A 13,882-nucleotide genomic window follows, 5' to 3' on the forward strand; every position below is an offset into this window, starting at 1 on the left:
ATACTAAATTAAGCATTCATATTTTTTATATGAACGTTACCTCTCCATTATATACCTGAATCCTACATTTGAAAAAGGAGGTGGGCAAAGTGGAAATCAGCTAACCCCTTAAAGGCTACGTAGTAACAAAAAATTATGTACAAAACAAGTGTTTGTTTACCCTATGAATTCAACTCATCGACTATTATTGCTACCTTCGGAGGATTGTCACTCAGGTGTGAGAACCTCATCATGAATATACCTGAGGTCTCTTTGGAGGGTGCCCCCTCCAGCTGAAGGAGAGGTAGGGTTACTGTGCCCTGCAGAACCAACGATGGATCACTAACAGGTACCTACACACGAGAAGGTACACTTCCTATACTCAACGTTTAGTGCCTCCAAGGTTCCCAAAAACTACAGCCGGGATTAAAAAGTAGTAGGCAGAAAAAGGCTAGTGATCATTTCAGGACATATCCCCTGCACAAACCAGAGGAGTTCATGCTTTTCAATAATCACATTGAATCTCCATGCCATGAAGATAAATCACAGCAAATATAGAATTACCATGCCACTTAGTGACTTCAGTAACTTATCCAAGGATAAGTTCTCCCCAAATTTAAAATTTGTAGCCACTGCTCCCATGTCAAGTGGCTTACTTTCCATTAACAATACAAATTAGCCTGAGACTTAACCAACCTAATGAAAAGGACATTACATTCCTACTCATCAGAGGCTCTTACTACCGAACACCATACATAGATCCTTTACATCAGCTTTACTACCTTTACTGCAATTTAGAGAATCCTTAAAGTTCTTACTGGACCCACAAAGGAGCCAAGTTCCTCGGGCCCCAGTGATTACAAGCCAGGCAAAGAGACTGTTGTAAGTAGCAGCCTAGCACGAAACCATTCTTAGCCCAAATAAGGCAAAAAGTATTGCCTTGTCTTTAGCAAAGCCTACCTTAACTGACAGAGCTTGTGGCTATCTCACTCTTTAGCTGTAGCTACGGCTACTATGAAGAGTTTCCATAGAAACCTCACTAAAAGAAGCTTGTTCCATAAGGTTCAAAGGGCAACAACATCATGAACTGAAGAACCACATACAGATCCAAGATAAAGTGCATACCAGAGACCTGAGAAACTCTACCTTAACGTCTCAAAAGACATCTAGATATCTTTGTCCTCAGACAAACCTAGTAGCCGAAGCCAGCATAGACCTTTAGCCTTAAAGGTTGCTACCAAAAGTTTTTCTCATGCTTGAGAAACAACAGAAACCTTATCTAGTTGTTTATAGAGGTACTGGTACTGGAAAAAAAAACCCTTAACATGGCACCATGACCTATACATTGACCACTGGGGTTGGCAAAATCGATTATTGGAGTCTCTCTTAGCACTGATAAAGGCATTCCTGAACAATCTCGCCTTGAGTTCACAGGAGCCTTGGACCATCTCCACACAGTCATCTGCAGCTTGAGGAATTGTGATGGAACCTTTCTCTTGGCTGCTTCTGTCCACCACTGAAGGAAACGGGAAACCCGGCCTTCCTTGGCCACCTGAGGCCATCAACGCCAAGAGAAAACTTAGAGTCGCCTAATTCAATGATGACTTCCCGAAACACAGCAAAAGGATGAAAGGCATTGCAGTCCAGACCTGACCAGGGAACAGCTTAGTGACTGCCCAATCTAGAAGATCTTGCACTGGTGAACAATAAACTGGCAAACAAAACTCCACTTGGTCTCACACAAGTCAATAAAAGGGGATCCCTACAGCCCACTGTCTGCTGCAAACCTCGGGATGTTCAGCCCATTCCGATGCTATTACTTGATCTCAGCAGCTGAGTACATATGCTTAAACTTTCATAATGAATAAATTACTTCCAGCAAGGTAATAATCCAGGATTGAGGTTACATGCACCAGTTTGACCAAAAAAACAACGAAAATTGGGCAATGCATTTAGGCATAGTAGTGTTTGCTCCCCTTTGTGCACAAAATGATGTAAAGTTAAAAATTTTAGCAACCCTAAGATGGGAAATGCCCCCAAATTTTGTTTTTGCTCTCCACCCAGGGACTCTTCAATGCAAAAGCCAGCATTCCGCAAAAAAACCTTAGAATTCCCTTACCATTTCACAGGCGCTAGGGCTGCCAAAAGAGGGTTCAGTGCTTTGAACAACTTTGCAGGCAAAACCTCAACTTCATCAACTCTCCCAAAGGAGAGTTATGGTGCACCAGGCACCTCAATTACACCAGATCTAAAGACCTCCGGGGTCCAGGTTGTAAGCAACATCTGGTTGAGCATTACCTAAAGTGCCAGAAACATAAAACTAAAATCTCTAATAACTGGACCCAACAGCACTTAGAGTGGCTTAACGAAGTTGTCTCTAGAAGTGCATGTTCATGGAATACCTCGAGCCCAACTGCAGAGGAGAGAAACTAACCACTGCCTCTGGAAACATTAGTAGTTGAACCTCTTGTATACTTGAGGATAGATTCTCAGTCCACACCTGAAAAAACCTTATTCTTGCACGAGATGGTTTATAGTGCCAACCCAACGTGAAAACCTGAAGCATGTGGAAACTTAGGAAATTTCAGCATGTGGGAGTTTTAAAAGATCTTCCAAAGGCAATAAATCCCAAAATAAGTCCTCCTATAGCCACCAAGGAACTACTAGGAACATCCTAGTGTTCCTGGATCCTATAAACTTGATAGGTAACTCTCTTCCAATCAGAAAATAAGAAAGATGCCAGGGTTCATAACCAACTAATACTGCAGAAAAACACCTGCTAAACCAGGCTGAAGGCCTGGAAGTGGAAGTTGTAGACTAGCATCTCTTCTGAGTCATAGAAGAGGCCTACAATCGGTGCTTATTACAGTTCTTACAGAAACTAATACTGTATAGCTAAAAATTCAAAGACCATTCTGTAGGCATAGTCAGATTCCTACTGCTTAGTTGGACCTAGAACAAACTAAGGAAATGTCACAACCTTCCCTGCTTCTGTCCAAGGAACGACCTCTGAGTACAAAAGATATTTAAAAAATATTCAATGGACAAAAGATATCTAATGATGTCATATATATACTGTGTGTGTGTATATATATATATATATATATATATATATATATATATATATATATATATATATATATATATATATATATATATATATATATATATATATATATATATATATATATACAGATATATATGTGTGTGTGTGTGTAATTGTAATAGCCACAATGCCCTCTTAGCTTCTTGAATTCTTCGCGCTTTTTTTGGATACGCTTGTCACTAAAAAGCCTTAAGATCCAAGTGCAAGAAATTGAAGCCCACTTGGCTACGATGGTGAGGATAGGTTTATTCCTGCTCTAATAAATATCTCTGAAAACGACAGGTATATGTATGTATGAGAGGCAATAGACTTTTATCCTTCTCGTAGTCAGGTTGGCAATATGACCTCCTTGTGATTATGGTGACATGGGTTCGTTTCTCGTTACCAGACATCACAACCACTTCAATTTCTTGCACTTGGATCTTAAGGCTTTGTAGTGACAAGCATATCCAAAAAAGCACAGAGAATTCGAGAAGTTAGGAGGGCATTGTGGCTATTACAATTACAGGTAGTGTTTGAGTTACCATAATTCATTTTACGAAAATTCGCTTTTACAATGGGGTTAGCAATTAACATCGATATGACAATATTTTGAAATTACGTATTTTTAAATTTCACGCGCAAATGGCGCAGGCAACAGCATATAATCAGGCAGCATACGGTGTACGATATGTTGGCCCAAGAGGCTGGAATAGATACATCAATTCAATAAGCTGACCTCACTTGCTCTCGCTGTGTAGGAAATTAAAATATGTCAGTGTTCGTTTGCGATTTTTGTGCGTTTGTAAGTAAACTCTAAAACTCAAATTTGTATCAGAACAGGCAGTGCTCGAGTTACGATAGTTCGATTTTGAATATTTAGAAAATATTTTTAAATTTCGTGCGGGCGCAGGCACCAGTGTACAATCAGGCAGCAAGAGAGGCCAACTTACAATAGACCAACTTCTTTTCCTCCACCTCTTTATTCCATCTTGTTAAAAAAGTAAAAGAGAATGATAAAAGTACTGTTAGTAACGTTATATTCTTGCGTAAATGCACACAGCCATAAACAACCGAACAAGAAACTGTTGTTTTGCTAATGGCTGAATCGGATAACAACTGTTTTGCTTGTATTTCAACCATCGTACGGTTAAACAATTACCCTAGTTGTCGGGAATTTCGAACTGATCATTCGAAGTCCCCGCCATTTAACTTCACAAGTGTTGCGTTAAATTGGGGCAAAACTGAGGGATCTCGCGGGCAGTTCATTGTGCAGAAAGTTGTCCAATACGCGACAATCTCGCGGGCAGTTCATTGTGCAGAAAGCTGTCCAATACGCGACAGAGTTAAGAAGTAATTCTTAAATGCCTGGAGGGGAAGGAGCGCGTCTTATAGTAATGAAGACACTATGAATTTTCATTAATGAATATGATTTGCTATTCCCTAGTACGAGCTAAATTGTCTATGTAGAGATTTGGAGCCAAGGACTCCGTAGCCATTCAAAAATTTGCAGATTACGGCCTTCAGCCAGAACTTCGAGTCACTTCATTGATCCCAGATGATAACTTAACTGTCATTCTTCCTATTCACAAGTAAAGTAGATTCATTGATCTCTGTAATGCCTAAATAACCGATGATTCCCGCCTGAATTACAAGGATTCTGTAGTTTACACGGGAAAGCGTAAGTTTCTTTTGAAGTAGGGCAAAGCGACGCCTCATTCCTGCCCTAGTCCTGAACGTCGTAAGTACCGTGATGTTTTAGTGTCTCTCGATTCTCTGGCAGCCATTGCCATACCAGGTCGAATTCCGTAGTAACTGTGAGTTATCTTTATCCATGTATAGATGTGTCATCCTTGCGATGAGGGACTTGATTTGCGCAGCAAACGAAAGCTGCAAGTGTAAGAATGTCATTTAATTGTAGTTTAGATTAAATAGTTCTCGATTTGTTGTGTTTTTCGTCCAGTCGTGGACTTAGTGTCTTTCAAGCACGTGATATCAAAGACCCTAAGGGCTACCAAGTAACAAAGCCCAGAGAGCTTTCAGGTTCCTTGAATTGGATTGGTGAGAGTAAAAGAAACTGCGTGTGCAGTGGAAATTTGCTATTAACGATTAATCAGTGTTGGCTCTTAGTGCACATTGGCTTAGCCGCCCGTGATGCTCTTTCATTCATGTTCAGTATTGTTAATGGGTTTAAATGTTTATTTTTTGTAATAAAACTGTAATTTGATGACCAAATTTTATTGAATCCCACCCAGATAGTTTTAGAGAGTGCGCCTCCTCAAGGCCTTGTCATCGGCCCATAACATCAGGCCACCAATCAGAACAAAAATAATAAAAGTCGAAGAAAATCCCGACATTTGGTCCTTCGAACCGGATGACAAGTGCTCTCTAGAGCTTGAAGGGAAATTTCAATAAAGTATGGTCTATAGGGTAGCCCTGATAGGACACAGTCAGCTCCCACCGAATCTGCCAGTGTTCAGATAACCAGATTGAGATCTATAGAAGGCCAGGAGGTCTGGTCAGTCAATTTTTAGCTAGTAGTCTATCATTCTGGCAGAGACAGTATGAGTTGGTCGTGTTATGTATAGGAGGAAACGACCTGGCAGTCGATCACCCCAAAACCGTTTGGGATAATTTACGTACTCTTATCGAACGCTTGAGGAAAATTTGTGAAATCATTGCTATCTGCGACGCAGAGATCAGAGAGTATCTCCCTGATAATCGTTTTGCTATCAATTCCGTTGAATATGTCACGAAAGTAAAGAACTTTATTGCGAGAATCTCCAAATACTGCAACAAAAGAAGTCGATGCGAGTCCGACACTTGCCTATGAACTCCGTGCCTACCGCTGAAGGCAAACAAAGGGACAGAGTCCATTTTGATTCAGAAATCCGTAACGCGTTCCTCAATCGTTTGATGAGATTGATCAGGAGAGAGAGAGACAGACAAAACAACTAGGCTCAGTTTGTTCCGATGTGCAATTGGCCACACGTGCCACTAATCTTTGTACCCCGTCTTTCTAACGTAAGAAAAATCCTAGTTTCCTAGTTTACATAACCCGCCCCCCCAAGAAGTAGAGTACATTATCCAAAATGGCAGTGGCTATGATTGTCCACATCGAGGCATCGCTGAGTCTCACAGCGGACTTACTGGCCGAATCACAGCGTGCGTTAGTAGAAACATATTCTGAGAGCGTGTACCAAAATTTGGTCACGCAGTTGAGACAAGAAGAAGGTCAGCTTCGAGAGCTGTACAAACGTCAAGTCGTAAAGTTAGAATCTAGCTTAGATGCCAGAATCAGGCAAGCCTTAGCAGAAGCTGTGCGAGCTTCTACCCTTTTGTTGAATCGAATCGATAAACTGAAAGTCACTCAGACAGGGAATGTTTCCCCCCCCAAATTGAAACCGCTGCCTCTCCCCACCTTTGAAGGGGAAGTGCAGGAATATGCTTCTTACAGAGAATTGTTCACGATCCACGTGGATCGAAGGGCAGATTTGGACGACGTGTCCAAATTTACTTACTTGTTAGGGACTCTGGGCAGGGATCCGCTTAGGATCGTTAAATCCCTAAGTGTAACCGCCGCGAATTACCAGGTAGCGTTAGATCTCTTGGATAAGCAATATGGTAATGTACACCAAACGCTTGTGATCTTGCATCGAAAACTTGCCAACATATTCGTACCCTCGTTGAACCCCGTAGAGCTGAAGAAGTTCAGATTTGAGTTAACAGTGATCATTGAGCAAATAAAGAGGCTCAGTACTAATGATATAGGCCATGGCATGGTCATGAGCCTTATCAATCAGAAGTTGTCAGAAGGTAACCTCTACCGAAAGGTGGTCGAACACCTCAGAAAATGCGACTATAGTTTAGAAGAATTTTTTGAAGCTATAGACTTCATAATTCGCATGTTGGAAGATGACACGTTACAGCGAGGCGAGAAATTAGAATCTGATAAGAAAAACGATGTCAGCGTTAGACCCAAAACGAAACCCATGCAGAATAATTCTTGTCCCTTTTGCAATGAACAGCACCCGCCTCACGGATGCCGCCGAGTAAGTGACGTGGCTGCCAGCCGCCACATTCTACTAAGGAAGGGCCTGTGTTTTAATTGCCTTCAGTCAGGTCACCGTAGTGATAGATGCCCTAACCCCAATTCATGTAAAAGTTGTGGAAATAATCATAATACTTCCATTTGTGATAATAGCAGCTTCAGAAAAGCACATTCCGTTCCCTCCACTTCGTCCCGAAATAATCCCAGTTTAGTAAGTAACAGTCAAGCTACAACCTCCTGCCCTGTAGTAAATGCGACGCCCAGGCAGCACGATAGAAAACCCCGTCCACCCCAAGAGAAAGTAGAATCAAAACCATGTAAGAGCGCCAAGTAGCCCAAACATCTAGTGTAGATCTTCCCTGTACGATTTTGCCAACGGCCATGGCCGAGATCCATCACAAGCAGGGGAGTAAATGGGTTCGCTTGTTTTTGGACACTGGGAGTCAACGAAGCTTTATCTCCGCTAAAACTGCAAAGCAGTTAGGCCTGCCAGTGGTAGGCAAAGTGGCGTTGAACATTGCCCCCTTTGGTTCAGCAGAAATCAGTGGCCAGTATGACGTTGTGAGTTGCCGGGTAGAGATGGGTAACAGAATTGTTCGAATGAAACTAGTTGTTCACGAGAACGTAGACGCCCCGATTCATAACGCAGGTTATGTAAGAGTAAGACAACACCTAGTAGGGAAGGGAGTCACGTTAGCAGATCCTGACAGTAAGAGCGATAAATTACGAAACGTGCACATTCTTGTGGGTGCAGACTACTTTAATTATTTCATTATTGGAGTAGAAAAGATTGACGGAATAAGTCTTTTTCTGACCCATAATGGCATGTCGCCATACGGGAGAGTGCCACAGTGGCTATTAAAAGGTCACAAGATAGATCATGTGAGAACGCTCAGGGTATGTAGGGTCGCGAGCGAACCAATTGCATTTGATGTTGATGAATGGTGGCATTTGGATACCGTAGGCATCGCCCCATCCGAGCAGTACACTGTCCGTGAAGCGGAAGCCATGCGAAAGGTTTCGCAGAGTGTAACGAAGAAGCCTGAGGGATATCAAGTAAGTTTGCCGTTCCGTTCAGAAGGTAGGCCAGAAACAAACTTTAGAAATGCTGTAGCACAGCTGGATTCGCTGCAAACCAAATTTCAGAAAGACAAGGAATACTATAATCAATATCAGGGAGTGATCGACAAATACCTGGAGGCAGGATTTATATATGAAGTAAAGATCCAAAAATAGAAGGATACTACATGCCGCATTTCGGCATTAAAAAAGATAGCCGCACGACCCCCCTTAGAATCGTATTCAATGCCTCATTCAAAGCTAAGAATAATAAATCCTTAAATGAATGCCTGTTACCTGGGCCTAATTTAGTAGAGTTGGCCTATAATATGCTTCTAAAGTTTCGAATGAATAAATACGCCATGCTTGCAGACATAAGCAAAGCATTTCATAGAGTACTATTAGATCCCTGTGATGCCAGATATACAAGATTCCTGTGGCGAGAGGTAGCAGGTCGAGCGCTGACCTTCGCTTTCAGAGTCGTGGTGTTCGGCATCACGGCTAGTCCCTTTTTGTTACAACAAGTATTGAGTCATCATTTTAGTTTAGAAGGAAGACCTGAATTAAGCAAGTCATTTTACGTTGATAACTATGTTAGTACCTTCGAAAGTCTGGATGAGATGAAAAAAGAACAAGAATCTGTCCATGCAATTTTGGATAGGGCCAGAATGCCGTTAGAAGGGTGGGCAACGAACAGTATAGCCCTCGATAGCGAGAGAGAGTGGAAAGAATCTGTGAATGTGAGCGTGCTCGGGCTGAGATGGGCTCGAGACGTCGATTGTCTGTGTGTGAAAGAGAGTGAGAGGATTCGTGAGTTGGGGGAGGGATGGGTACCTACGAAACGTAGGGTACTATCTTTGCTAGTGTCAATTTACGATCCGCTAGGTCTAGTCAGTCCTTTATTTGTTAGGGGAAAGCTGTTTCTCCAACAACTTTGGGAACAAGAAATTGGATGGGATGACGTGTTGTGTAAGGATAAGGCTAAAGAAGCGCGAGAACTGTTAGCAGAGTTGAAATCAGTCAGTGATTTAACATTTCCTAGAGTGGCAGGAGTCAGAAGATCCGAACTCCATATATTCACCGATGCCAGTAGTAGGGCATACGGTGCTGTAGCGTATGTCAGAGATAAAGAAGGTAACGTAACATTACTCACCAACAAAATGAGAATCACTCCGAAAGGGATGCTCAAAATCACCATCCCTAAATTAGAACTTTTAGCCTTGCTGCTAGGTTGTAGGCTAGCGAAAACGATTAAAGGACTAATAGAGCCACAAGAGATTAGTATCTGGTCAGATAGCAAAGTGGCATTAGCCTGGGTGGCATCCCCGGATGCCAAGGACAACAAAAATATCTTTATATCTAACCGCGTGGCAGAAGTTGTTTTTCTCCGCCAGATTTGTGATTTCAGTGTGAAGTATGTGCCCAGCAAACAGAATCCTGCTGATGTCGTGTCTAGGGGTGCAACAATCCAGCAATTGCAGCAGAACCCTCTTTGGCGCCAGGGTCCAGAGTTCTTGAGAATCGCAGGAGAGCCTGTTCCTTTCAAAGAGGCAGATCTAACGAATATCAGAACCGTGGTGGAGCGGGTGCAGGAACTGAGGGAAGAAACAAGCTCTATTCCCCAGGAGGGATATGGGACCTACTACTCAGGGAGGTTGAGTTCCGAATTTTGATTAGAGTAACCAGATTAGTGTTAAAGTTTGCAAAAGTGAAAAGGGATCCTTTTCGAGCTCTTGTCTTATTAGAGCAAAGATTCTATTTACCTACTGTGTAAGTGTATTTGGAGGGTGAGGTCAGACCCCCTCGTGAGATACTGAATTTTGTGAGTCAATTAAATTTAATTATAGTAGATAAATTGATTTGCACTAGGGGACGAGTGTCCCAAATTGATGAGATGAAACATTTAATTCTTTTGCCTGCCAAGGGACACTTAGTCAGAGCATACTTAAAGTATTTGCATTGTTTGCACCTCCATTGAAATGTCAATACGCTAATGGCGATTTTTCGACAGAAATGCTGGACGCCGGGCCTGAGGTCTATTGCTAAGAAAGTTGTACGGAAGTGTCCAGAGTGCGTGCTAGCCTTCCAACCGTGATGAGACGACCACCGCCAACCCCCCTGCCGAAGGAAAGGATCACCTTGCGGAAACCATTTGCCGCAGTCGGCGTGGACCACACCACGGCCATACAAACAGAAACACGACCAGGCTATATCCTCCTCGTGACGTGCATGGCCACCAGGGCCGTGTATTTAGATTTCTGCCCCTCCTTGGAAGTGGAGGAATTTGTTCTAGCTCTTCGAAGATTCAGTGCTACGCATGGAGCCCCGACCTTAATCACTTCTGATAACCACCAAACGTTCAAGACGGCCAGCAACCTCCTTCAGGGACTTTATGAAGAGGATGAAGTCCAGCAGTTCCTGCGGAGGACTGGTGTAGAATGGCGATTTCAAACCCCCCGTGCGCCGTGGAAAGGCGGTTTTTTCGAACGTCTGATTGGTGTTACGGCGTGCCCTTCAGATTGCCCTCGGGAGAAAGTATCTGCCGGAGGCCCACGTATTAACTCTAGTGAAAGAGGCGGAGGCGGTAGTTAATAATAGGCCGTTGATGTATAGCGGTGACAAGTGCGAGGACGAGGTCCTCACCCCCTCTCATTTAATACGAGGTCACTTAATTAACTTAATGGCACCTGTTTTACCAGATGAAGACCTTAATGCTACCTTCACCTCCCGGAGGCTAAGGGATCGATATCTAAAGCTAACAGACACTTTAAAAGCCTTCCGGGAGAGGTGGAGGAATGAGTACCTAAGTGCCCTAAGAGCCCGACACGATTGTCAGTCTGGGGAATCCACCAAGCTACACCCCGGAGACATCGTGTTAATAAAGCAAGAAAATCAAAAGCGGGCAACGTGGCCCCTTGGAGGCGTCGTGGAGACGTACCCGGACGACGACGGTGTCGTGCGTTCGGCCAAGGTATTGTTCGAAGATGTTGAGTCCCTGCGTGCTGTCAGCCACTTGGTCTTCCTGGAACTTGCCCCCTCAGATGACGATGATGGCGTTGGAGACGAACGGCGTGACGATGTTGATGGTGCGACGGAGGAGATGGTGCGTGACGACGACGGCAACGAAGAGGTCCGAGACGAGGGAGCGTACAGCCCAGCAGTAGGTGTTCCAGGAAATGTGACGTCTGGGGACGACCAAGGGATGGCACTGGCTGCAACATCCGAACAACCAGCCACAAAGGTCTTGAGTGACGTAGAAGACACTGACGATATTGGTAACGATTCGAGCGATACCAGTGCTGTAAGTGAGAGTGCTGAAGTGAATGATACTGAGGTATCGAGTGGTAGTGATGTTGACGTTCAGTTAGGCGGACAAAGACGTTCCACACGCCCTTTGAGAAAGGCTGCTGCTAAGCAGCACGAGTTAATGAAGCGCTTAATGGAAAGCGACTATATCTAAGTTATAGCTAGAAACAGAAGAAAGAAAACGGGAAGGTCCCTTATTCTAGTAGGCAGGGAGGGTGGACCCAAGTAAGTGTAGGTGAGTTGAATCCTCGGAGGATGGAAGTGCGTCGGGTCAGCGTAAGGTAGTGGGAGCCCCCTCTTGCGCAAACAAGTCGGCGTTGTGCAGCGGAGATAGCCCCACCCTCAAGGTAAATTACCAAAATGTATATGAGTAATGAGTACCTCTTATAAGAGAAGTGAAAGAGTTTTGAGGGCATGTGTCCCGTGAAAGAGTACATACTGATTCAGTGTGATCTATGTTTCCTTAAAGGCGAATGGCCTATCGAACTGGTTATGCTTGTTGCACACATTCTAGAGTTGTTATTGAAGACGTGTCGCCTAGAATAACATGCGTGTTGCATGAAGAAGGTTAAAGGCAGATGGCCTTATGAGAGTGTATATTCATGTTTCCTTGATTGTGATTTTCCATTTATGCTTTTGATCTTATTGCAGGCTCATTGCCTATTGAGTTTCTATGCAGATTCATGTCTACCTTATGTGAATGGGTACATTTATATGTATATATCTGCCATTGATATTTTGTTTATGTGTGACATTGATTACCCCGGGGTGTGATATTGATGTGATTTTTTTTGCCATGTCATGTTTTTTGGTGTACTCTGTTAGAGTCGCTGTGGAGCGCTACGCAGCGAGCCTGACTGAGTAGTGTAGGAGTGGTTACTCCCCCCCGAGCTCAGTCTTTCCTGAATTGTCCAGCATTTCAATGCCCCATACTTCAGTGTGGAGTATGTCGGGAATTTCGAACTGATCATTCGAAGTCCCCGCCATTTAACTTCACAAGTGTTGCGTTAAATTGGGGCAAAACTGAGGATCTCGCGGGCAGTTCATTGTGCAGAAAGTTGTCCAATACGCGACAGAGTTAAGAAGTAATTCTTAAATGCTTGGAGGGGAAGGAGCGCGTCTTATAGTAATGAAGACACTATGAATTTTCATTAATGAATATGATTTGCTATTCCCTAGTACCAGCTAAATTGTCTATGTAGAGATTTGGAGCCAAGGACTCCGTAGCCATTCAAGAATTTGCAGATTACGGCCTTCAGCCAGAACTTCGAGTCAATTCATTGATCCCAGATGATAACTTAACTGTCATTCTTCCTATTCACAAGTAAAGTAGATTCATTGATCTCCGTAATGCCTAAATAACCGATGATTCCCGCCTGAATTACAAGGATTCTGTAGTTTATGCGGGAAAGCGTAAGTTTCTTTTGAAGTAGGGCGAAGCGACGCCTCACTCCTGCCCTAGTCCTGAACGTCGTAAGTACCGTGATGTTTTAGTGTGTCTCTCGATTCTCTGGCAGCCATCGCCATACCAGGTCGAATTCCGTAGTAACTGTGAGTTATCTTTATCCATGTATAGATGTGTCATCCTTGCGATGAGGGACTTGATTTGCGCAGCAAACGAAAGCTGCAAGTGTAAGAATGTCATTTAATTGTAGTTTAGAGTAAATAGTTCTCGATTTGTTGTGTTTTTTCGTCCAGTCGTGGACTTAGTGTCTTTCAAGCACGTGATATCAAAGACCCTAAGGGCTACCAAGTAACAAAGCCCAGAGCTTTCAGGTTCCTTGAATTGGATTGGTGAGAGTAGTAAGAAACTGCGTGTGCAGTGGAAATTTGCTATTAACGATTAATCAGTGTTGGTTCTTAGTGCACATTGGCTCAGCCGCCCGTGATGCTCTTTCATTCATGTTCAGTATTGTTAATGGGTTTAAATGTTTATTTTTTGTAATAAAACTGTAATTTGATGACCAAATTTTATTGAATCCCACCCAGATAGTTTTAGAGAGTGCGCCTCCTCAAGGCCTTGTCATCGGCCCATAACATCAGGGCACCAATCAGAACAAAAATAATAAAAGTCGAAGAAAATCCCGACACTAGTTGTGTTACAAATGACGTTCAGTACAATTGGACATATTTTTACATTATACCTTTATTCGCTTTGGAGAAAAGATCGGCAAGGAAACATACTGCTAAATTTAAGCTGCAAGTTGTAGCTGAAGCTGAGAAAACAATGTTCAAGCTGCTAATGGCTATAAATTATCGTGTAAAGTCACCTACAGAGCCGTCAGCGGAGTCTCCATCGAACGTGTCATTCGCTAAGTCTCCGCTGAGCAAGTTTTCTATGGTGACTTCCCAGTTTTTCGCCATACAATTAATCACGCCTAACGTGCCAGGTCACGCGATTT

General features: G+C 43.2%; 2 protein-coding genes across 3 annotated transcripts in view; one reads left to right on the top strand and one right to left on the bottom strand.

The window, feature by feature from the left end:
• Positions 1-13,882, top strand: part of LOC136843705 (uncharacterized) — a 462,741-nt gene that overhangs the window by 437,804 nt on the left and 11,055 nt on the right. The window lies entirely within an intron of this gene.
• LOC136843704 (solute carrier organic anion transporter family member 74D-like) overlaps positions 1-13,882 on the bottom strand; it is a 165,224-nt gene that overhangs the window by 13,877 nt on the left and 137,465 nt on the right. The gene's annotated exons all lie outside the window — the stretch shown is intronic.

Source organism: Macrobrachium rosenbergii, chromosome 12 (assembly GCF_040412425.1).
Source record: "Macrobrachium rosenbergii isolate ZJJX-2024 chromosome 12, ASM4041242v1, whole genome shotgun sequence".
In the NCBI taxonomy this organism is placed as follows: Eukaryota; Metazoa; Arthropoda; class Malacostraca; order Decapoda; family Palaemonidae; genus Macrobrachium; species Macrobrachium rosenbergii.